The following is a 24,698-nucleotide window of genomic DNA, read 5'->3' on the forward strand; positions in this document are numbered from 1 at the left end:
GAAATTCTGCTCTGATGGTGGAGAACCGATGGAGGTTGGGGCGAAGTCGCTCCCCTCTCAAGAAAGAGAGTGTCTTTATTGTGGCAAAGCTGGCCATTTGATTAAGTATTGTGAGCTTCGTTTAAGTAAATAAAAAAAAAGGTCAGTTACACCCGTATTGCTTGTTTACGCTCTGCAGGAGTATTCCTTTCTGGGTGTACTACTTTGCAGGAAAATTTGATTGAATTTCAGGTATTTGTGGATTGTGGTTCAACACTTAATGTGATTGATAAAAGGTTTTTGGAAAAACTTAAATTGAAATCCAAACCTTTGTCATCACCTATTTCTGTGATTGTAATTGATAACACTCCCTTGAAATGCAATACAAGGTTGCTGCATTTCCCCTCACTATCAATTGAGTTCACCATGAAATTTTGGACTTGGCTGTATTAGATAATTTACCCTCTCCGGTCGTTTTAGGTTTGCCTTGGTTAAAACTGCACAATCCTTTGCTGGACTGGTCTACTAAAGTGATTAAGTCTTGGAGCCAGAAGTGCTATGATTAATGTTGTAATGGTCGCATTGCGACTGTGGAAAAAGGGGAATTACGTGTACCTATTCAAGATTTTTGGAGGGTTTTTTTAGAGGAGGAGTCGCAAGCTTTACCTCCTCATAGGGATTATGATTGCGCCATTGAGTTTGTTCCTGGAGCTACTCTTCACAAGAGTCGCTTGTTTAATCTGACTATCCCTGAAAGAAAGGCCTTGGAGGAGTACATACTGACTAGCCTGGCTGCTGGTCACATTAGACTTTCTAAGTAACCTGTGACAGTTGGATTTTTCTTTGTTAAAAAAAAGGACAGGGGTTTATGTCCATGTCTGGATTTTCGTGAAATTAATAAGATTACCGTACGCAATTCCTACCCATTGCTGTTAATTCCTGACTTGTTTAACCAGTTGGTGGGGGCCAAGTGGTTCTCTAAAATTGATCTCCTGGGGGCATACAATTTGTTACGAGTGAAGGAGGGTGATGAATGGAAAACTGCTACTAACACTCCGGTAGGTCATTTTGAGAATCTGGTGATGCCTTTTGGTCTTACCAATGCACCTGCATTTTTTCAGAACCTTATTAATGACATCCTGAGACCTTTGATTGGTAAGAATGTGGTTGTGTATTTGGATGACATTTTGATTTATTCACCAGATCTAGAGTCCCATTGGCAGAGTGTACGTGAAGTTTTGCAGTTATTGAGTGATAATTCACTCTTTGCTAAGCTGGAGAAATGTGAGTTCGCTGTGCAGAAAATTAGTTTTTTGGGCTACATTGTCTCCAGCGAGGGCTTTGAGATGGACCCTGTGAAGGTTTAGGATGTGCAGGAATGGCCTAGGCCTATTGGTTTGAAATCTATACAGATATTTTTGGGTTTGGCCAATTATTACAGGAAATTCATTAAGAATTTTTGTGTAATTGTTAAGCCTCTGACCGATCTCACCAGGAAAGGTGCGAATACGGTCCAGTGGACTACTGAGGCCATTGAAGCATTTGAGTATCTCAAAGAGAGGTTCAGTTCTGCCCCTATCCTTATGTAGCCTGATGAGACCAAGCCTTTTTTGGTTGAGGTCGATGCTTCATCCATGGGGGTCGGAGCAGTTTTGTCTCAGGAGAACAAGGATGGAGTACATCCTTGTGCCTTCTTTTCGAAAAAAATTTCAGAAACCGAACTGAATTATGATGTTGGAAATCAGGAGTTGCTGGCTATTTAACTCGCGTTTGAACATTGGCGTCATTTTTTGGAAGGCGCTAGATTTCCTATTCAGGTGTTCACAGATCATAAGAATTTGATCTATCTGGATGCTGCCAAGCGCTTGAATCAAGCTAGGTGGGCAATTTTTTTTCTCGGTTTAATTTTTCTGTTACCTGGTACAAAGAATGTTAAAGCCGATGCTATATCTCGCAGCTTCTCTCCTACGGTCAGTGCCGATGAGGAGGAGAGCATTTTACAGAAAGGAGTTGTGGTGGCGGCATTGGACTCCATTTTGGAGAATGAGATTCTGACAGCTCAAGATGATGCTCCATCTAACACTCCCCATGGGAGTTTGTTCGTGCCTAGAGCCTTTAGGAGAGATTTGTTTGTGGAGTGTCATGAGTCTCGGTTGGCAGGTCATCCAGGAATTTCTGAGACTAAGAGACTTATCAGTCGCAGTTTTTGGTGGCCTGGATGGCAGAAGGAAGTCATCAAGTGTGTGTGTCAATGTACTGTGTGTGCTAGGTCAAAGGCTTCACATACTCCTGCTGCGGGGTTGCTTTGCCCTCTGGAGGTTCCTAGTGCACCTTGGACGCATCTCACAATGGATTTTATTACTGATCTTCCTGTGTCCGAGGGTTTTACTGTCATCTGGGTGGTCGTGGATCGTTTTAGTAAGATGTGTCATTTGGTTCCATTCATTAAGTTGCCCTGCGCCAAGACACTCGCTAAGGCGTTTCTTAAGGAGATTGTCAATCTTCATGGTGTTCCCACAGATATTTTTTCTGATAGAGGACCTCAGTTTGTGGCTCACTTTTGGCGTGCTTTTTGTGACAGGTTGAGTGTCCATTTGTCATTTTCGTCTGGGTATCATCCTGAGTCTAATGGACTGACTGAAAGAAAGAACCAGGATGTAGTACAGTTTTTGCGTTGTTTTGTGGCGGACAATCAAGAGGTGTGGTCTGAGTTTCTGCCTCTCGCAGAATTTGCTCTTAACAATCATATATCCTCCTCTGCTGGGTGTTCTCCTTTTTTTTGTTGTACTGGGAGACATCCGTCTTTTGGTTCGTTCTCAAAATTGGGGTCGGCGGTGCCGGAGGAGGAGAATTTTTCCGGTGATTTGGAGAGAGTTTGGACTAATGTACGTTGCAACTTTCAAGAGGCTAACAGGAAGTCCAAGAAGTATTTTGACAGGAAACGTAAGGAGGTTTTGTTTACTGTGGGTGACATGGTTTGGTTGTCTTCAAAGAACCTGCGGTTGAGGATTCCCTCTAAAAAGCTGGATCCTAAGTTTGTGGGTCCATTTAAAGTGCTTCAGGTTGTTAACCCGTCTGCGGTTAGGTTGGATATCCCTACTTCCTGGAAGATTAATCCTGTGTTTCATGTTTCCTTGTTGAAAAAGGCTGATGTATCAGATAGGGATTCCACTGTCACAGTTCCTCCTGTGGTGGAAGACGGCGAATATGAAATTTTTCGTATCTTGAATTCTAGATGGCATAGAGGGAGATTACAGTATCTTGTCTCCTGGAAGGGTTTCGGCCCCGAAGACAACTCCTCTGTAAGGGCGGATGATGTCTCAGGTCCTAGGCTTGTTAGAACTTTCCACAGGAGGTTTCCAGATAGGCCTGGGCCTGGAGGAGTCGGAGGATCCTCATAAAAGAGGGGGTACTGTTAGAACCCTCCTGTTTGTTTTTCCATCTTGTGTTTTGCGGTCACGTGACCACCTGCCTTTATATTCCAGCTCTGCCCTCCTGGCTGTGCTGGACTTCAGTGTTTGGCTGTTTCTCTAGCCAGGTGCTTCTGTGCCTTTCTCCGTCAGTTCGTTTGGTCCTTCTGGGACCACTAGTACCTTTTGTCTGTTTGTCTTTTTGTGTTCTGCAACAACTTCTCGGTTTAGGAGGTATCCCATTTTTGTCCCAGTCCTTAGTTCTTTTAGGGACCCCTCACCTTATGCTATAGGTCTTCGTTCAGACAAGCCGAGGACTAAGGCGGGTCTGTTTGCTAGGAACAGGCAGCCCGCTACATCGTAGGGATTCAGCTTATTCTTACAGTAGGGACAGCTTTCCCCTATCTTTCCTTAGTTCTTGTTGCAGATCATAACACCCAGAGCAGTGTCAAAAGATTGTTGGTTGGATAGCAGATAATGCTTCAAGTCACTTTGCCACCACCACCACTACCCTGTCTTCCAAACTATCAAGTCTCAGTAGCCGTGAGCCTGGACCGCATATTTCTCACCCCGATCCTCTTTCCTCCCACCATGCCGAGTGCCCAGAAACAACTGATCCCACACTTGGACACTCAGAAGAGCTGTTCACTTTTCCATTTGTAGATTCGGGCCTATCGCCCGGCCAGCTTCAAGCGAGTCAATAGGAGAACGTGTGTAGCAATGCCCAAATATTGGAGCAGCCACGGTCACACGAATGCAATGGTGGGAAAGTACAGTTACTGTCACAAGAGGTGAATGAAGTTGATGATAAGACACAATAGCCAGAAAGTCAGGAGGAGGACCAGGGTGCGGAACTGGAAGACGAGGTGGTGGATGATATAGTAACTGACCCAACCTGGTAGGAGGACATACAGCGTGAGGACAGCAGCACACAGGGGGATGGAGGAGTAGCACCACAACAAGCAGGAAGAAGCAGTGTGGTGGCCGCAGACACAAGGCGGGAAAGCGTTCCTCGTAACGCCAACACGACAGAAGTTGCCAGTACAACTGTTAGGTCTTCCCGAGTCTTGTTATTTTTTATAGACTCTCCAGATAATGCAAAAGGGCCATTTGCACCACCTGCCGGGCCAGCATCAGTAGGGGTAGCAAAACTAGCAGCCTGACCACCACCAGCATGATCAGGCACATGGCAGCAAAGCACCCGACTAAGTGGGCCAAACCCCAGGGTCCAGCAACAGTGCTTGAGGAAGACACCGCTGCTTGATCCCCTGTTGTGCGTGCATGACAATCCCCTGTCCATGGCGCATGCCGAGATGCCTCCCACCCTGCACCTGTCATTTCACACTCTCAACTACCACCATCAGCAAGCACATCCACGTCTTTGTCCCAGGGCAGCTCACAGTTGTCCCTACCCCGGTCCTTGGAACGCAAGCACAAATACGCAGCCAACGCCCCACAGGCCACACTACAAAATTCACACATTTTATGAATGCTTGCGCTCAAAATGTTGCCTTTTAGGCTCGTGGAGATGGAAGTTTTCCGCAACGAGGTGGCGGCGGCTGTCCGTCGGTACTTGGTCCCCAGCTGCCACTTTTTTTTCCGGTGTGCCATCCCCGTATTACACAAGCTCTTGTCCCACAAAATTACGCAGTTATTGGGAAAGTCCACCTAACCACAACACACATGGACAAGTGCTTGTGGGCAGGGACGATACATCTCGCTGATGGCACACTGGGTTAAAATAGTGGAAGTCGGGACCCAGTCGTATCTTGGGATGGAACACGTGCTCCTGATGCCAAAGATTGCGAGCCATGGGTCAAACACGGTTGCCGCCACATTCTACAGCTCCTGCACAACCTCCTCCTCTTCAGCCTTCATCTCTGAAATGACCACATAATTCACAAGCTGGAAGCACTGCAGCAATGCTTCGGCCAAGCTGAAGACGCTGGCAGCAGAGGTCACAGTTCGTTGGACAACCAAGGAGTACAGGCAAGAGAGACACAAATGCAATCCTACAGAGGCAGGGGAACATTGTCAAAATTCTGGGACAGTTTTCTCAGACCCTCCCATCGCACAGGCCCTGACGCGTGGGGTACTTTCCCAAGGGAGGAAAAGTTTCGGAAAATGGTGAGGGAGTACCTTGCCGACCGTATCAACGTCCTCCGTGATTCCTCTGTGCCTTATAATTACTGGGTATCCAAGCTGAACACGTGACATTAACTGGCTCTCTATGCCTTGGAGGTCCTGGCCTGCCCTTCCACTAGCATTTTGTCAGAGCGGGTTTTTAGTGCCGCCAGTGGAATTATAACCGATAGGCGCATCCGCCTGTCAACTGAAAATGCTGACAGGCTGACTCTTATAAAATGAACAACGGCTGGATTGGGCCAGACTTCTCAACACCACCGAATGTTAGCAACGTAACATAAACTCAAATACAGTGTTTTTTTTTGGGAGGTCTAACTTTATTCCCATGTACCTCTGTCTTCACACCCAGATATGGGTATACGCTTCCTGATTTTGTCTATTTGCTCTTGTCCTCCTCCTTCTCAACATCCTCCTCCATATCACCACCATATCTACTATATCACCATATCTATGTCTCTTGCATGGGACATTGGAGTTCCTCCAAATTTTTGCCAGCTGGTGCATTCACTGTGTGAGCAAACAGTATGGGAGACCCACTTCCTAATAATGGGAACATTGTTTTCTGGAGGCCCTCTGACCTCTACGTCTCTTGCAAGGTGAACTGGAGTTCCTCAAAAGTTTTTTCAGCCATTGCTTCACTGCATAGGCAAACAGTATGGGAAACACAGTTCCGAATAATGGGAACATTGTTTTCAGGAGGCCCTCTGACATCTACATCTCTTGCAAGGGGAATTGGAGTTCCTCCAAATTTTTTTCAGCTGTTGCATTCACTGCTTAGGCAAACAGTATGGGAGATCCACTCCTTTCTAATGGGAACATGTCGATACTTTGGCCCAGCTCTATGTGTCTTTAAATTGTTATTTGGGCTTTTCCTAAATTTTGGCAGCCGTTGGACTGCATACCCTATAGCTGAAAAGCAGACCTGTTCCTTTCTAATGGGAGCATGTCGTTACTGTGGCCCAGCAATATGTGTCTTTAAATTGGTGTTGGGGTTTTTCCCAAATTTTGGCAGCAATTGCAGTCACTACATGGGCATTATCACTATAGGAGACCCACTCCTTTATAATGGGAACAACAAAGTATAGCCGATTGCTGGCCCTTTAAAAATAGTAAGGCTGTAAAAATAGTGTTTGTGACTTTCACAATCCCTCCTTCCTAAATGAAAAAGAATGTGACTGATGAAGTTTCACACACCACATGGCCAGATAAGGTTGTAAAATGTTAAAATGACATTTCGCAGTGAATACATTTGTCTTGGCTGAAAGCAATGCAAAAGTGCAAAAACGCATCAAAAATGCTATGTGTGAACATAGCCCAAGGTGTGGAGGAGCATTTTTGTTTTTGCTTATTTTGCCTTATATGCAAGTCATTACCCTGGAAAGGATTTTCCTTAAATATTTCCCTGGAAAATCCATTTTGGTCTTGCTTTTGTATGTTTTATTGTGAGTCCGTAAAAGTGGCGTAATACCTCTGACAACATTGTTGACAGCATTGACCTGTGAGTCAGAAATGCTTCCAGGAGTCTTCTCCATGCTGTTCCCATGTCATTTGAGCACTGTTACCATCGATTTGGGCAATTTTTAGGCCCACTGCAGAGCACCGGGGGAGGGGGGAAGCTCGAGTTTCCCATAGACTTACATTGGGCTCGTTACTCGGACTGAGCACTTGACTATTCCAATTTGCTCGACCCAAGCAACGAGTACCCTCGCTCATCACTAATGTTCAGTACAGTGGACTGTGAAGGTCATTGTAAAACCTTTAACTTGCGCCTTTTGAGGTAGTCTATTGGGGATTTTGACGTGTGTTTAGGATTATTATCCATTTGTAGAAGCCATCCTCTTATCAACTTCAGTTCTTTTACAGATAGTGTTATGTTTGCATCAAGAATTTGTTGAAATTTCATTGAATTCATTCTTCCCTCTACTCATGAAATGTTCCCTGTGCCATTGGCTGTAACACAACTGCAAAACAGGATTGATCCACCCCCATGGTTGGAGAAATGATCTTTTCCTGAAATTCTGTGCCCGTTTTTCTCCGCACATACTTTTGATCATTATGGCCAAAGTGTTCTATTTTAACCTCATCGACAACAGGACTTGTTTCCAAAATGCATCAGGCTTGTTCTTTTGCATACTTCTGACTCTGAGTTTTATGGTGAGGATGCAGGAGAGGTTTTCTTCTGATGAGTTTTCCACAAAGGTCATATTTGTGCTGGTGTCTCTGAACCGTAGAACAATGTACCACAACTCCAAGGTCTTTTGCAGTCAAGTGGGGGTGCTAATTTGCCTACAATTAATTATATTTCAAACTGAGGAAAGGGAAATTTGAGAACGATTTGCTATCTTCTTATAGCCTTCTCCTGCTTTGTGGGTCTCCACCATTTTCCTTTTCAGTGTGCTAGGCAGCTGCTTAGAAGAATCCATGGCTACTGTTTTTTGGCACAAGCTTAGAGGAGGCTAGGTTTTTATAACTCTGGGAAATTTGCATCACCTGGCCTTTCCAAACAATTCTAGTGAACAAGCCATAACCTTAACAGGCTAATTAAGGTATGAAACCTTGGACAAAGTTACTTGAGAACACAAATCTCTAAGTGAGCCCAAACTTTTGCATTGGCCCATTTTCTTTTTTATAATTTTTAAAATGTAAACATGAAATTATAAATATTTTTTTGCCTAAAATACAAAGAAAATGTGTCATCTTTAACTTTATGGCTTTTAGAGATCATTTCACCTACAACTTCCTTAACTGTTCACAGTAACAGTAATTTTGACCAAGTGTACCCAAACTTTTACATGGCACTGTATATACAGAACAGACCAAAAGTTTGGACACACCTTCTCATTTAAAGATTTTTCTGTATTTCCATGACTATGAAAATTGTACATTCACACTGAAGACATCAAAACTATGAATTAACACATGTGGAATTATATACTTAACAAAAAAGTGTGAAACAACTGAAAATATGTCTTGTATTCTAGGTTCTTCAAAGTAGCCACCTTTTGCTTTGATGACTGCTTTGCACACTCTTGGCATTCTCTTGATGAGCTTCAAGAGGTAGTTACCGGAAATGGTTTTCACTTCACAGGTGTGCCCTGTCAGGTTTAATAAGTGGGATTTCTTGCCTTATAAATGGGGTTGGGACCATCAGTTGTGTTGTGCAGAAGTCTGGTGGACACACAGCTGATAGTCCTACTGAATAGACTGTTAGAATTTGTATTATGGCAAGAAAAAAGCAGCTAAGTAAAGAAAAACAAGTGGCCATCATTACTTTAAGAAATGAAGGTCAGTCAGTGCGAAAAATTGGGAAAACTTTGAAAGTGTCCCCAAGTGCAGTTGCAAAAACCATCAAGCGCTACAAGAAACTGGCTCACATGAGGACCGCCCCAGGAAAGGAAGACCAAGAGTTACCTCTGCCTCTGAGGATAAGTTTATCCGAGTCACCAGCCTCAGAAATCGCAGGTTAACAGCAGCTCAGATTAGAGACCAGGTCAATGCCACACAGAGTTCTAGAATCAGACACATCTCTTCAACAACTGTTAAGAGGAGACTTTGTGCAGCAGGCCTTCATGGTAAGATAGCTGCTAGGAAACCACTGCTAAGGACAGGCAACAAGCAGAAGAGACTTGTTTGGGCTAAAGAACACAAGGAATGGACATTAGACCAGTGGAAATCTGTGCTTTGGTCTGATGAGTCCAAATTTGAGATCTTTGGTTCCAACCACTGTGTATTTGTGCGACGCAGAAAAGGTGAACGGATGGACTCTACATGCCTGGTTCCCACCGTGAAGCATGGAGGAGGAGGTGTGATGGTGTGGTGGTGCTTTGCTGGTGACACTGTTGTGGATTTATTCAAAATTGAAGGCATACTGAACCAGCATGGCTACCACAGGATCTTGCAGCGGCATGCTATTCCATCCGGTTTGCGTTTAGATGGACCATCATTTATTTTTCAACAGGACAATGAACCCAAACACACCTCCAAGCTGTGTAAGGGCTATTTGACCAAGAGGGAGAGTGATGGGGTGCTACGCCAGATGACCTGGCCTCCACAGTCACCAGACCTGAGCCCAATCGAGATGGTTTGGGGTGAGCTGGACCGCAGAGTGAACGCAAAAGGGCCAACAAGTGCTAAGCATATATATAAAGTACAGACCAAAAGTTTGGACACACCGTCTCATTGAAAGATTTTTCTGTATTTTCTTGACTATGAAAATTGTACATTCACACTGAAGGCATCAAAACTATGAATTAACACATGTGGAATTACATACTTAACAAAAAAGCATGAAACAAATGAAAATATGTCTTATATTCTAGGTTCTTAAAAGTAGCCACCTATTGCTTTGATGATTGCTTTGCACACTCTTGGCATTCTCTTGATGAGCTTCAGGAGGTAATCACCGGAAATGGTCTTCCAACAATCTTGAAGGAGTTCCCAGAGATGCTTAGCACTTGTTGGCCCTTTTGCCTTCACTCTACGGTCCAGCTCACCCCAAACCATCTTGATTGGGTTCAGGTCTGGTGACTGTGAAGGCCAGGTCATCTGGCGTAGCAACCCATCACTCTCCTTCTTGGTCAAATAGCCCTTACACAGCTTGGAGGTGTGTTTGGGGTCATTGTCCTGTTGAAAAATAAATGATGGTCCAACTAAACGCAAACTGGATGGAATAGCATGCCGCTGCAAGATGCTCTGGTAGCCATGCTTGTTCAGTATGCCTGAAATTTTGAATAAATCTCCAACAGTGTCACCAGCAAAGCACCCCCACACCATCACACCTCCTCCTCCATGCTTCACGGTGGGAACCAGGCATGTAGAGTCCATCCGTTCACCTTTTCTGCGTCACACAAAGACACGGTGGTTGGAACCAAAGATCTCAAATTTGGACTCATCAGACCAAAGCACAGATTTCCACTAATCTAATGTCCATTCCTTGTGTTCTTTAGCCCAAACAAGTTTCTTCTGCTTGTTGCCTGTCCTTAGCAGTGTTTTCCTAGCAGCTATTTTACCATGAAGGCCTGCTGCACAAAGTCTCCTCTTAGCAGTTGTTGAAGAGATGTGTCTGCTTCTAGAACTCTGTGTGGCATTGATCTGGTCGCTAATCAGAGCTGCTGTTAACCTGCGATTTCTGAGGCTGGTGACTCGGATAAACTTGTCCTAAGAAGCAGAGGTGACTCTTGGTTTTCCTTTCCTGGGGCGGTCCTCATGTGAGCCAGTTTCTTTGTAGCGCTTGATGGTTTTTGCAACTGCACTTGGGGACACTTTCAAAGTTTTCCCAATTTTTCGCACTGACTGACCTTCATTTTTTAAAGTAATGATGGCCACTCGTTTTTCTTTACTTAGCTGCTTTTTTCTTGCCATAATACAAATTCTAACAGTCTATTCAGTAGGACTATCAGCTGTGTATCCACCAGACTTCTGCACAACACAACTGATGGTCCCAACCCCATTTATAAGGCAAGAAATCCCACTTATTAAACCTGACAGGGCACACCTGTGAAGTGAAAACCATTTCCAGTGATTACCTCTTGAAGCTCATCAAGAGAATGCCAAGAGTGTGCAAAGCAGTCATCAAAGCAAAAGGTGGCTACTTTGAAGATCCTAGAATATAAGACATATTTTCAGTTGTTTCACACTTTTTTGTTAACCCTCCGTCACATACAATATCGGTTCTAACGAGTTCACATACAATGTGACTGTCAGGTGCAGGCTAGAAAAATACCTATAATATCTAATGTTTGCAATTTCAGTGCTCTAAAAGTGATCAGTGACCTTCATAGGGATGTAATAAAAGAGACTACACATAATCAGGTGCAAAAAAACCCAATTTACTTAACATAAAACTAATAACTCTGAAATACAAACATTTCAAAACTCCCGCCAAATAGTACCCAGTTCGACTCTGTCAAAAAACTCTACAAAGAAAATTTATGGAAACAAACTTAATTTTAAGGTACCTTAAGTACTATTAAACACATATTCAATCAGAATTAGATCCTGAAGTTTCCCCAGAAAAATTACACTTGCAGAGCAAAGAGCAAGAATTACACATCATTTTTGCATGTGTCAGGCAGATTGCATTATGACATTTGTGACATTCTTAATTAGAAAGCCTTCTGATTCCGCTTTCCGTGGTGCAGGTGGTGCATCTCCTTCTTTTGGGAGGTGGTGCCGGTGGTGAATTTTCACTATCATCTTCTGGGCGGAATCTTTTGAGCTGAACTTGAAGGCGAGAGGGGATACCGATTGTTTTCATACTTCTCCTGCGTAGCTCTCCAAGCATTAGTTCATGGGCCAATTTTTTCAGATAGAATCGTCTACGGAGTGGTTCAAGCTTGTTTTCAAGGTAAATAACTAGTGAATTTATACCACCCAAATTCAATATAGCAAAAAATATGACCATTGGCCAGCGTTTGGTGTTTCTGCTGACGTTGAAAGTTGAGCACATCTGATCAGCTGTATCAACATCCCCTTTGGTTGCATTATAAAATGTAATTATCTCCAGGGTTTTTTGTGCCTCAGTCCCAGGATCGATGGCATCATCATCATGAAGTGTTGATAGAAGAAGTACAATTTTTTTTGCTTGTGGTACATAGGAAACCAAAACCTTTCCATTATGGAATGCGAACATACTGCTGTACTGTTGTCTCCCTTTCACACTTACAAACTGTGTAGGCAATTCTTTTTTATTTTTTCTTACAGTTCCAACATATGAAAGCTTCTGCATTTTCAGATAATCAATCAGATCACAATTTGAAAACCAATTGTCAGCTGTTATATTGCGACCCGATCCAAATAAGGGCTCAGCCAGTCTTTTTACAACATCACTGGGTTTGTTGCTGACACAGTAAGGACCTTCTGGTTGTTTTCCTGCATAAACTTCCCGGTTGTAAGTGTAGGTCCTACTGGCATCAACAAGGGCATACATTTTTATTCCATATTTGTTAGGCTTTGATGGAATATATTGACGAAAGGCACATTTACCACGAAAACCAGGGAGCATTTCGTCAATAGTGAGATTCTCCCCAGGGCAATAGCTTTTTTTACAGTTTTCAACAAATTTTTGGAATATATCACGAATTGGAGCTAGTCGGTCATGTGTTTTACGTTCGGTTTGGGTAGTTCTGTCGTCAAACCGAAGGCAACGAATTAGAAGCTTGAATCTGTTTATGGACATAACAAGGCCAAATTTTTCAACTCCATCCCCATCTTTACTCCAAAGTTCCTCCAAACTTTGTCTATTTGCCCTATAAGCTCCTGCAAGGTATAATAATCCAGAAAAAGCACGCAGTTCTATTTCATCTTTGGCCTTGATGGTTCTGTTGCAGATGAACTTGTCCTTTATAATGTCTATATATTGGTTGGTATATGTGACAATAGAGTCCAGAATGTCATCTGTGAATAAACTATTGCAGCATTCAACTGCAGTTTTTGCATTACATGCAGTTCCTATAACTGCAGGAAGGTGAGTAATAATGTTTTGAGGTTCCCTACGTTTTTTCTGGAGTGGCTTCTTGTTCCATTGTTTTTTTTTATCTTTTCCCATATAATAAGATTCTACATCTTCATCCTAATCACTGTCACCATCTTGCTCTGTTTTAGAATCCACTTCACATACTTCCACCTCATCATGAGAATCAATCTAACTTTCCTCTATTAAATCCTCACTCACTGTGGGGTCTGCATCATCTAACAGCATGTTTGTTACTTCCTCAACATCAAGGTTTTTTGATAAATTGTACATTTTCCTCTACATTTCAGCATATAATCTGAAGCAAGAGAAGGAATATGTGTTAGGGAACTAATGTATATGCCTGAGCAGCACACTTTCTTTTTTAATCTGCCTTATTTCTATGAAATATCCTCACACTTTGTGCTATACATTCATAAAACAAGCTAAATAAACAATTGTGATGAATAAAAACATAAAATACCAACCTTATTGAGTGTGACGTGTTCACATACAATGAACCTGAGAGATTAGCGCAGTTATATCTGTCCTCCTGAAGCTCTGCAATCCAACTGTGGTATGAGGTTTCACAGAGCTGCTAGAGACAGGAGACTACCTGGAGGGAGGGGATTTCCTCACAATCTGGTGAGGAAGGAGAAATGAAAGTAAAAGAGATGTGCCTGCCAGGCCTATTGTATGTGACGGAGGGTTAAGTATATAATTCCACATGTGTTAATTCATAGTTTTGATGCCTTCAGTGTGAATGTACACTTTTCATAGTCATGAAAATACAGAAAAATCTTTAAATGAGAAGGTGTATCCAAACTTTTGGTCTGTACTGTATATGTATCTATAATATAATCGGCCAAGCGTCCCTCTGTCTGAAGCCTCTATAGACTGCGCATGCATGACGCGCAGTCTGGCTCCAGACAGAAGAACGCTTGAAGCCGTTACAGATGAGAAGAGTGTATGGCGCCGGAGATCACGGTTTGCGCAGACACTGAACTCATACCGCGATCTCCGGCGCCATACTTACATACTTACCTGACCGAGAAGAGCGTTGCCGCGGCTCCTCTCTTCTGGCCGGAGACCAGGGGTGGAGTGAAGGCTTCGGTATTGGCGCATGCGCATAGCACTATCCGGCGCCATTTTACTGAAGACACATTTGCAGTGTGACTTCAGCAAAATGGCGCCGGACAGCGTGGTGCTCCGGCGCCGCACTCCTCCCCTGGTCTCCAACAGAACAGGACAGAGCTGCGCTGGAGCACAAGGAAGAAAGTGTTTATTTTTTTGTATGTATGCAGAGGAGTACCATGCATACCAGGATTGGGGAGTGAGGGGGCCACACATACCAGGATTGGGGGATGAGGGGTACCATACATACCAGGATTGAGGGATGAGGGGGCCATGCATGTCAGGATTGGGGGATGAGGGGTACCATACATACCAGGATTGGGGGATGAGGGGGCCACGCATACCAGGATTGGGGGATGAAGGGTACCATGCTTACCAGGATTGGGGGATGAGGGGTACCATGCATACCAGGATTGGGGGATGAGGGGTACCATGCATACCAGTATTGGGGGATGAGGGGTGCCATGCATACCAGGATAGGGGATGGGGGGTGCCATGCATATGATGATTGGGGATGAGGGGTGCCATGCATACCAGGATTGGGGAAAGAGGGGTGCCATGCATACCAGGATTGAGGGCTGAGGGGTACCATTCATACCAGGATTGGGGGATGAGGGGTACCATGCATACCAGGATTGGGGGATGAGGGGTACCATGCTTACCAGGATAGGGATCTGGGGGGCCATGCATACCAGGATTCAGATGAGGGACCATACATACGAGGATTGGGATGAGGGGTACCATGTATACTTGGATAGAGATATGGGGTACCATTCATACCAGGATGAAGGATGAGGGAGCCATGCATACCAGGATGAGGGGCGCCATGCATGTCAGGATTGGGGATGAGAGGTGCCATGCATACCAGGATTGTGGGTGAGGGGTGCCATGCATACAGGATTAGGGGTGAGGGGTGTCATGCATACCAGGATTGGAGGTGAGAGGTGCCATGCATATCAGGATTAGGGGATGAGGGGTACCATGCGTAACAGGATAGGGATCTGGGGGGGCATGCATACCAGGATTTGGATGAGGGGCTATGCATATCAGGAAAGGGATGAGGGGTACCATGTATACCAGGATAGGGATGAGTGGTACCATGCATACCAGGATGAGGGATGAGGGAGCCATGCATATCAGGATGAGGAGCGCCATGCATGCCAGGATTGGGGATGAGGGGTGCCATGCATGCCAGGATTGAGGATGAGGGGTGCCATGCATGCTGAGATTGGGGATGAGGGGTGCCATGCATACAGGATTGGGGGAGATGGGTGCCATGGATACCAGGATTGAAGGTGAGGGGTGCCATGCATGCCAGGATTGTGGGTGAGGGGTGCCATGCAAGGCCGGCACCAGCACCCAGTGCACCCGGGCAAGTGCCAGGGCCCTGAGCAGGCAGGGGGGCCCACTCACCCTCAGGCACCCCGCCGCGCTATGGGACCCATGAGCGGAGGAGAGCGGTGTCAGCGTCCGCTCTCCCCCACTTTCGCCGGCTGCCGGGGCCCTGAGCAACAATACTTACCTCTCCCCGTGCCTCCGCAGCAGCTCCTGTCTCTTCCACGGCTGCTGCACTGTGACGTCTCAGGTCAGAGGGAGCGGTGATGTCTTTACACCGCGCTCTCTCCTGAGCCGTTACAGCGCAGAGCGGGAAGACGCCGGCGACGCTGGAGTCCGGAGCATTGGCAGCAGGTGAGGAGAAGGGAGTTGAGTATTTGATTTTTTTTTTTTAAATGTATGGAGGCATGGGGCATTATAAGGGAGGGGGGCGTGACATACTGCATGGGGCATTATAAGGGAGGGGGGCAGTGACACACTGCATGGGGCATTATAAAGGAGGGGGGCAGTGACATACTGCATGGGGCATTATAAGTGAGGGGGGTGAAATCCTGCATGGGGAATTATAAGGGTGGGAGTGACATCCTGCATGGGGCATTATAAGGGGGAAAGTGACATCCTGCATGGGGCATTATAAGGAAGTGGGGGGGAGGTAACATCCTGCATGGGGCATTAAAAGGGGGGAAGTGACATCCTGCATGGGGCATTATATGGGGGGGAGAAGTGATACCCTGCATGGGGCATTATAAGGGGGGGTGACATAATCCATGGGGCATTATAAGGGGGGTGACATCCTGCATGGGGCATTATAAGGATGGTGACATCCTGCATTGGGGGGTGACATCCTGCATTGGGCATTATAAGGGGGGAACAGCCTGCGCGGGGCATTATAAGGGGGGGGACAGCCTGCATGAGGCATTATGGGGGGAACAGCCTGCATGGAGCGTTATATGGGGGCCAGTATCCTGTATGGAGCGATATAATGGGGCCAGTATCCTGTATGGAGCATTATAATGGGGCCAGTATCCTATATGGAGCGTTATATGGGGACCAGTATCCTGTATGGAGTGTTATAAGGGGGCCAGTATCCTGTATGGACCGTTATATGGGGGCCAGTATCCTGTATGGAGCGGTATATGGAGGCCAGTATCATGTGTGGAGCGTTATATAGGGGCCAGTATCCTGTATGGAGCATTATATAGGGGCCAGTATCCTGTATGGAGCATTATATGGGGGCCAGTATCCTGTATGGAGAGTTATATGGGGGCCAGTATTCTGTATGGAGCGATTCACCGGTTTCTGAGCTATTCTGGAAAGTACAATAGATATTGCTCATGTAATGTAAGAAGTGAAATCTTTGCATTGTACTACATATATATTTCTCTGCTGTATCTGTGCATCATGAATCGTGGTATGTGTTAAAGGGGCCCACTGAGACTCTTTCGTCCGGGGCCCACATAAACCAGGAGCCGGCCCTGGTGCCATGCATACAGGATTGGGGATGAGGGGTGCCATGCATACCAGGATTGGGGATGAGGGGTGCCATGCATACCAGGATTAGTGGTGATAGGTGCCATACGTACAAGGATTGAGGGTGAGGGGTGCCATGCATACAAGGATTGAGGGTGAGGGGTGCCATGCGTACCAGGATTGAGGGTGAGGGGTGCCATGCATACCAGGATAGGGATGAGGGCAGCACATAACAAGATGGGGGAACAGGACTGGGGAGCACAAATACCAGGATGGAAGAAGCACATACCAGCATGGGAGACCATATACCAATAAAAATGCTTGCCACCCGGGCGTAGAACGGGCTCAATAGCTAGTATATATATATATATATATATATATATGTATATATATATATATATATACAGTCATATGAAAAAGTTTGGGCACCCCTATTAATCTTAAGCTTAATGTTCTATAAAAATTGGTGTTTTTGCAACAGCTATTTCAGTTTGATATATGTAATAACTGTTGGATACAGTAATGTTTCTGCCTTGAAATGAGGTTCATTGTACTAACAGAAAATGTGCAATCTGCATTCAAACAAAATTTGACAGGTGCATAAGTATGGGCACCTCACCAGAAAAGTGACATTAATAGTTAGTAGATCCTCCTTTTGCAAAAATAACAGCCTCTAGTCGCTTCCTGTAGCTTTTAATGAGTTCCTGGATCCTGGATGAAGGTATTTTTGACCATTCCTCTTTACAAAACAATTCCAGTTCAGTTAAGTTTGATGGTCGCCGAGCATGGACAGCCCTCTTCAAATGATCCCACAGATGTTCAATGATATTCAGGTCTGGGGACTGGGATGGCCATTCCAGAACATTGTAGTTGTTCCTCTGCATGAATGCCTGAGTAGATTTGGAGCGGTGTTTTGGATCATTGTCTTGCTGAAAGATCCATCCACTTTGTAACTTCATATTTATCACTGATTCTTGAACACTATTGTCAAGAATCTGCTGATACTGAGTGGAATCCATGCGTCCCTCAACTTTAACAAGATTCCCAGAGCCAGCATTGACCACACAGCCCCAAAGCATGATGGAACCTCCACCAAATTTTACTGTGGGTAGCAAGTGTTTTTCTTGGAATGCTGTGTTTTTTTGCCACCATGCATAACGCCTTTTTGTATGACCAAATAACTCAATCTTGATTTCATCAGTCCACAGGACCTTCTTCCAAAAAGAAATTGGCTTCTCCAAATGTGCTTTTGCATACCTCAGCCAACTCTGTTTGTGGCGTGCTTGCAGAAACGGCTTCTTTCGCATCACTCTCCCATACAGCTTCTCCTTGTGCAAAGTGCCTTGTATAGTTGACCGATGCACAGTGACACCATCTGCAGCAAGTTGATGCTGCAGCTCTCTGGAGGTGGTCTGAGGATTGTCCTTGACTGATCTCACCATTCTTCTTCTCTGCCTTTCTGATGTTTTTCTTGGCCTGCCACTTCTGGCCTTAACAAGAACTGTCCCTGTGTTCTTCCATTTCCTTACTATGTTCCTCACAGTGGAAACTGACAGGTTAAATCTCTGAGACAGCTTTTTGTATGCTTCCCCTGAACAACTATGTTGAATAATCTTTGTTTTCAGATCATTTGACAGTTGTTTTGAGGAGCACATGATGCCACTCTTCAGAGGAGATTCAAACAGGAGAACAACTTGCAAGTGGCCACTTTAAGTAGCTTTTCTCATGATTGCATACACCTGGCTATAAAGTTCAAAGCTCCATGAGGTTACAAAACCAAAAAAAGTGCTTTAGTAAGTCAGTAAAAAGTAGGTAGGAGTATTTAAAACAAGAAAATGATAAGGGTGCCCATACTTATGCACCTTTCAAATTTTGTTTGAATGCAGATTGCACATTTTCTGTTAGTACAATAAACCTCATTTCAAGGCAGAAACATTACTGTGTCCAACAGTTATTACATATATCAAACTGAAATAGCTGTTGCAAAAACACCAATTTTTATAAAACATTAAGCTTAAGATTAATAGGGGTGCCCAAACTTTTTCATATGACTGTATATATATATATTGGTACGATCACTGCCAAGCACCACAATAACCAATAAAACTATAACCAATAGAAAAACTATAACAATTTTAGATTTTTATACATATGAGACATGGCATACACAACTTTATCCACCTGGACGATATTAATTCTGACTTTATGGACAGGTTGCACAGCAATGCAACTGAATGTGTTGCATTCGGCACTGTGACGCAATGCTGAAAAATATGTCTCCCATATCTATAGAGCCTACACCTGTCACTAAAACCCCAATGTTTATATGTGGTAACTTGGCCCCGCAAAGTCTGGGACATTGGCCATGTTGTCTTGCAGTCACCAAGAGCCTAATTACACAAGGACAGAAAGTGTCAGCACACAAAGCTGTTGTTTCCTATTTGTATTGACCAGGTCACAGGAGGTGGCCGCATCACAGACCCTCTGCTCATTAGGGGCTTGTTGAGCAAATGGGAGGAAGATATGGTCAGCTCTTCTTCGCATGCCCTGATCCACAATTTATAGTGCAGCCATGCTCATATGCTCGATATGAGGGTGACAATCTTGGTTTCCATTGACCATTGATATGTTATTTTGTTTTGATCAAATCACACAACGAATCACCTAATTTAAACCTATCTACGGACATCGTGTTTAAGACCCTGCAACATGATTTCAGCCATGTATATTTAACCCTGAGATGCTTTACTATGTCAGAGAAAAATATACTTTAAAAGCCGCCATAGACCAATATACACAAGAGGCTAGTTGGACAGGCAGGTCCCCGGTGGCTTCTCTCCTTGATTGTTAGGTCTTGCATGTGTGTATAGGGAGAGACCTGTCAGTCACTGGCCGTGGGCTGGGAGAAGCCGCTGGTGACACTCCTTTGTGGCTTGTCTCTTATGCAGCTTGGTCCCCAGTGGCTTTTGCAGCATTTCAGTCAAGCATGCATGGATGAAATCATGCAGCCAGTGTGTGATATATGTTGCCTTTGAATTTGGGCAGCATGTATGAGATGTCTGGTTCTCTTTAAGTCAATAAAGATTTTCAAATTGAATCCTTTGTTCATCAAGATCCGATGTGTGATTTGAGTGTTCCCTTAATTATTTTGAGCAGTGTATACAGTAAAAGTATTACATTTCCAGCACCTGGCTGGCTTATCCAAGATACTGTATGAATCTATGTATCTTGAAATCCATTCACACACGAGTACTCAAGAATAAATGCAGTTTATGGGTCATAGAGTAAAATACAAAAGAAAATCACTGATTAAATATTTTGTAGGTAAGTATGCTATTTTTAAACAAGAATCTCTGATTGCATTAAAATGCAGGAAGTTAAGGCTCTAATGTTACTCATTTTTTCATAACATAAATGAAAACCGTAATCATCAAATAATCTAGCTGAAATTAAAAAGGGTTGTCTTTGTGAATTATGTAAATTAAACATTATCCATGTTATAGCTATTTAAGAGAAAGTTTGAGACATTTTCACAATACAGAATTGAATTGAGGAAGCCACTAATATAGTACTATGTTGTGTGTTATTAGTAAGGTTGTGGGTTATATTTTTTATTATTTTTACTTAATTTCAATCTTCAAGAGTGTATGCTAATGTTTTAAATAATTCAAGATAAATTAATAGTACTGCAAATCTATGATATCTTCTAACATTGGAATCATAGGTAACAGTCCAAAAAACAGCATTAAATTCCCATCCACCCCTTAATTTAATGTAATGTAACTTCAACAGCAATGATAGTTATTGATATCCAAGTGAAGTTCCACCTTTGTATTGCATTAACCACTGCTGCATCTCTAACTGAGCCTTCTCCAGTGATTCTGCTTCTGTCACCAGTGGCTGCCTTATTCATTCTGCAGGTGGCATTGGTGGAGATGTCATTGTAGGAGCTGTTGGTCGCACATGCTCTGCCCAGGCAGAGATGCTGGTGAACATGGGACCTGTGGTGCTGTCCAGTCAGGCAGAATGGGAAATCAGCTCCATGCTGTAGCCAATGGGGCAGCACTACACCCTACTAAAACGTCCAGCTTACAACTGGGAGTTTCCAGTTGTAAGTTTATATTTACCCTAGTTAATACTCCTACTTCTCTGTTTCTTGTTCCTACTTGCTTTTTCATGTTGTGAACCTTAGTCTTACTTCACCTTTTGCCTTCCTGATGATTCTGCCTCTGAGCTTGTCCTCCTGGTTCTCAATTTGGCTAACTCCTTTGCCTAAGACTGCTAATTTAGAATTTTGTCCTATGTCTGGCCTCTCTGGTTTTGATCTAGTCAATCTTTCTCTGCAATCATGCTACACCAGCCAGCAGCTACTCTGTGAATTCAACCTAGAACATACTGTTCTAAGTACAGATCTTTGTATAGGTCTTAAAGGGGGAAGGCCATGGTTCATATACAACCTGCTAATGGGACTGGTTTGTGCAAAGTCTGCATTCAAAGCCCTATAAAGGCCTGTCAGGTTTCTACATAAACCTCACCCTTACAGCCACAAAATCAGCAAACCCAAAACTTAAGATCTGTGTCATAATTCTTATTCAGCTTTTTTTCTACTTTTACCTTTTTCAGTGCTATATGTGGAAAATTAGAGCAGCAAAAAGGCATAACATCATTTTCATTTAGTTTTAAACAAATTGGTAAACTTACAATATATAACAATCGTTTCACAAAGGAGGGTATTGGCATTAACCCCTTCACGATCGATGACGTATATTTATATCATCGGCCGTGTCCCTGCCTTTGATGCAGGCTCAAACACTGAGTCCACATCTTTCCCCGCACTTGATGGCTGACTTAATCAGCCATCAAGTGCCTCTAACAGCCAAGATCCACCTGTGGCTGTTAACCAGTTAAATGCTACTGTCAATCATTGACAGCTGCATTAAACACGCGCAGGCAGGAAGCGCGTCATTGATCCCGCCCATCGGAGCAGGGGGGATGCCGATGGCTTGTCATGACAGCAAGGGGTCTACTGAAGACCCCCGTGCCAGTCATCATGATCCTCCTATGAATGCCGGCCCGTGGTGGAAGCACTGCTACGAATAGAATAGGCAATCAGACAATCGCAGCTTCAAGTCTCCTAAGGGGAACATTAGATAAAGTAAAAAATAAGTTTTAAAAAATATAAAAAAATAAAACACAAAAGTTCAAATCACGCCTCCTTTGCCCCATTAAAAACAAAACAATAATAAATACACATATTTTGTATCACTGCATTCACAAAATATAAAATAAATTAATCTAATTGGTAAATGGTGTAACGAGAAAAAAAATGCAAGAAGAGTTTATCAAAACATCATATCTACCCCAAAATGGCATCAGCTCAGGGCACAAAAATTAAGCTCTCACACAGCCCCAGATCCTGAAAAATTAAAACATTACAGGTGAATAACACTTTTACTAATACATGTATTGGCCTTAAAGTGTAATTGTTTCCCCAAGAAAAAAAGCTCTACACTCTGTCAATTTAAAAGAGTATAAAACACTTCTTACTTTATTTTTAGGTTCTTCAGAAGTACCATTTATTCACTATAGCAACAGCCTATGCCTCTTCTTCTGAAAGGCTATGTAGTGAAAATTGTGGGGCTGTGCCTTTCTTCGGTGAGGTTTGCCAGTGCTCTGTCTCACACTGGCTGCCCTCACTTTCCAAGATGCAGTGCTGCTCATTTTTGGAAACTGCTTCCACTGTAGTACAGTCAGGACACAATCATACATCAGCACTCCTCAGGGCATTAATGCCAATACATAATTATATATAAATCAGTCCTAATGTCTGGAGACCAGTGCAAGAAGCACATAGGACTCATATACTGACATTCAGGGAAACTGTCATATTTCATCCAGGAAAAACGCATGCGATGTCAGTATCCATCACCAAGCATCACCATGTTTATTCTATGCTGGTGATGAAGGAGACATCAGGACCAGAAGCTCTGGGCAGCTCTGTTTAGCCACTGAGAACATGTAGTGCCATCCAGTATTGCAGCATTTGTTTGTGTGCTGTTTATTTTGAGAAATCAGCTCACTACTTTGGCCGATTGGACAGCACTAGTGATGAGCGAGCATGCTTGCTCCTGCTCTGTACTCGCCCAAGCATCTCACTGTTCGAGAAGCTCGGCGCTCGGTGAATACTTCCTGGATGCTCAGGTGGGAACTCGAGTACCCGCCACATGTTTGGCGTTGTTTATACAGCGAATAAACATGCAGGGATTGCCTACCACTTACTATAATGCCACAGCCATGTTGGTTGTGGCATTACAGTGATTGGTTGGCAGCATAGCGTCATCGGGTCTATATCAGAACTGGTGACCATATGCTCGTCACAGTCTATCCTTCAAACAATATAACTTTCAAAAATTGACAAAGGCTCTCGATGAGCTGAAACATTTTGCAATGTGGAAATAAACAAGATTAATTGACCACATGTGAGTGCCAGGATTCGTTTTTGCTGCACCCTTCAGACAGACAGAGTAGGGAGAACTGCTGCTGAGTGAGCGAGAGAATTGGTGGTTTATTAATTTGGTATAGGCATTGGTCGCTGACCAATACTATAGTACAAGGCCACTGCCTAAAACCGTGGTCATCAGACGTGATCCGATATTACTGCGGTAATAATCGTGACATCTTGGGGGACGTGCAAAATATTACACTTCATTTAAAGTCTGCCAGTTGTGTGTTGTTCAACCTACTCACACTTGGTCACTGACCAATACTATAGTACAAGGCCACTGCCTAAAACTGTGGTCATCAGATGTCATCCGATGTTACTGTGGTAATAATCGTGACATTTTTGGGAACGTGCAAAATATTACACTCCATTTAAAGTCTGCCACTTGTGTGTTGTTCAACCAATTCACTTTGGTCGCTGACCAACACTATCCTACAAGGCCACTGTCTAAAACCGTGGTCATCAGATGTTATCCGATATAACTGTGGTAATAATCGTGATGTCTTTGGGAGCGTGCAAAATATTACATGCTATTTAAAGTCTGCCAGTTGTGCATTGTTCAACCTACTCACACTTGGTCGCTGATCAATAATATATTATAAGGCCACTGCCTAAAACCGTAGTCATCAGACGTGATCCGATATTACTGTGGTAATAATCGTGACATTTGGGGAGCGTGCAAAATATTATGCTCCATTTAAAATGGGCAAGGCCCGTGGCAAGGAACGTGATGGTGATAGTGCACGCAGAGGCCGAGGCCGTGGGCACGCTGAAATTGTGACTGCTGAGGGAGCACAACAAGTACCCACATAATGTCGTCCTACCTTCCTGTTTCACTTTGTAGGGGGTCACGGGACACCACTAGTGAAGCCAGAGCAGTGTGAAAAGGTTTTTGGTTGGATAGCAGATAATGCTTCCAGTCAATTTGCTACCACCACCACCATGTCTTTCACACGATCCAGTCTCAGTAGTCATGAGTCTGGGCCACATATTCCTCACCCTGATCCTCCCTCTTCCCACCATGCCGAGCGCCCAGAGACAAGTAATCGCAGACTTGGACACTCCGAAGAGGTGTTCTCCTTTCCATTTATAGATTCGGGCCTCTGCTTCAAGCAGGGCAAGAGGAGATCGCATGTAGCGATGCCCAAATATTTGAGCAGCCACGATCACATGAAGGTGACAGTGGAAAAGTGCCATTAATGTTGCAAGAGGGGGATGATGATGATGAGACACAATTGCCAACAAGTCAAGAGGAGGCCCAGGATGTGTACGT

Source organism: Phyllobates terribilis, unplaced genomic scaffold (genome assembly GCF_046119375.1).
Source record: "Phyllobates terribilis strain yellow unplaced genomic scaffold, ASM4611937v1 Scaffold_1__5_contigs__length_1240528914, whole genome shotgun sequence".
Lineage (NCBI taxonomy): Eukaryota > Metazoa > Chordata > Amphibia > Anura > Dendrobatidae > Phyllobates > Phyllobates terribilis.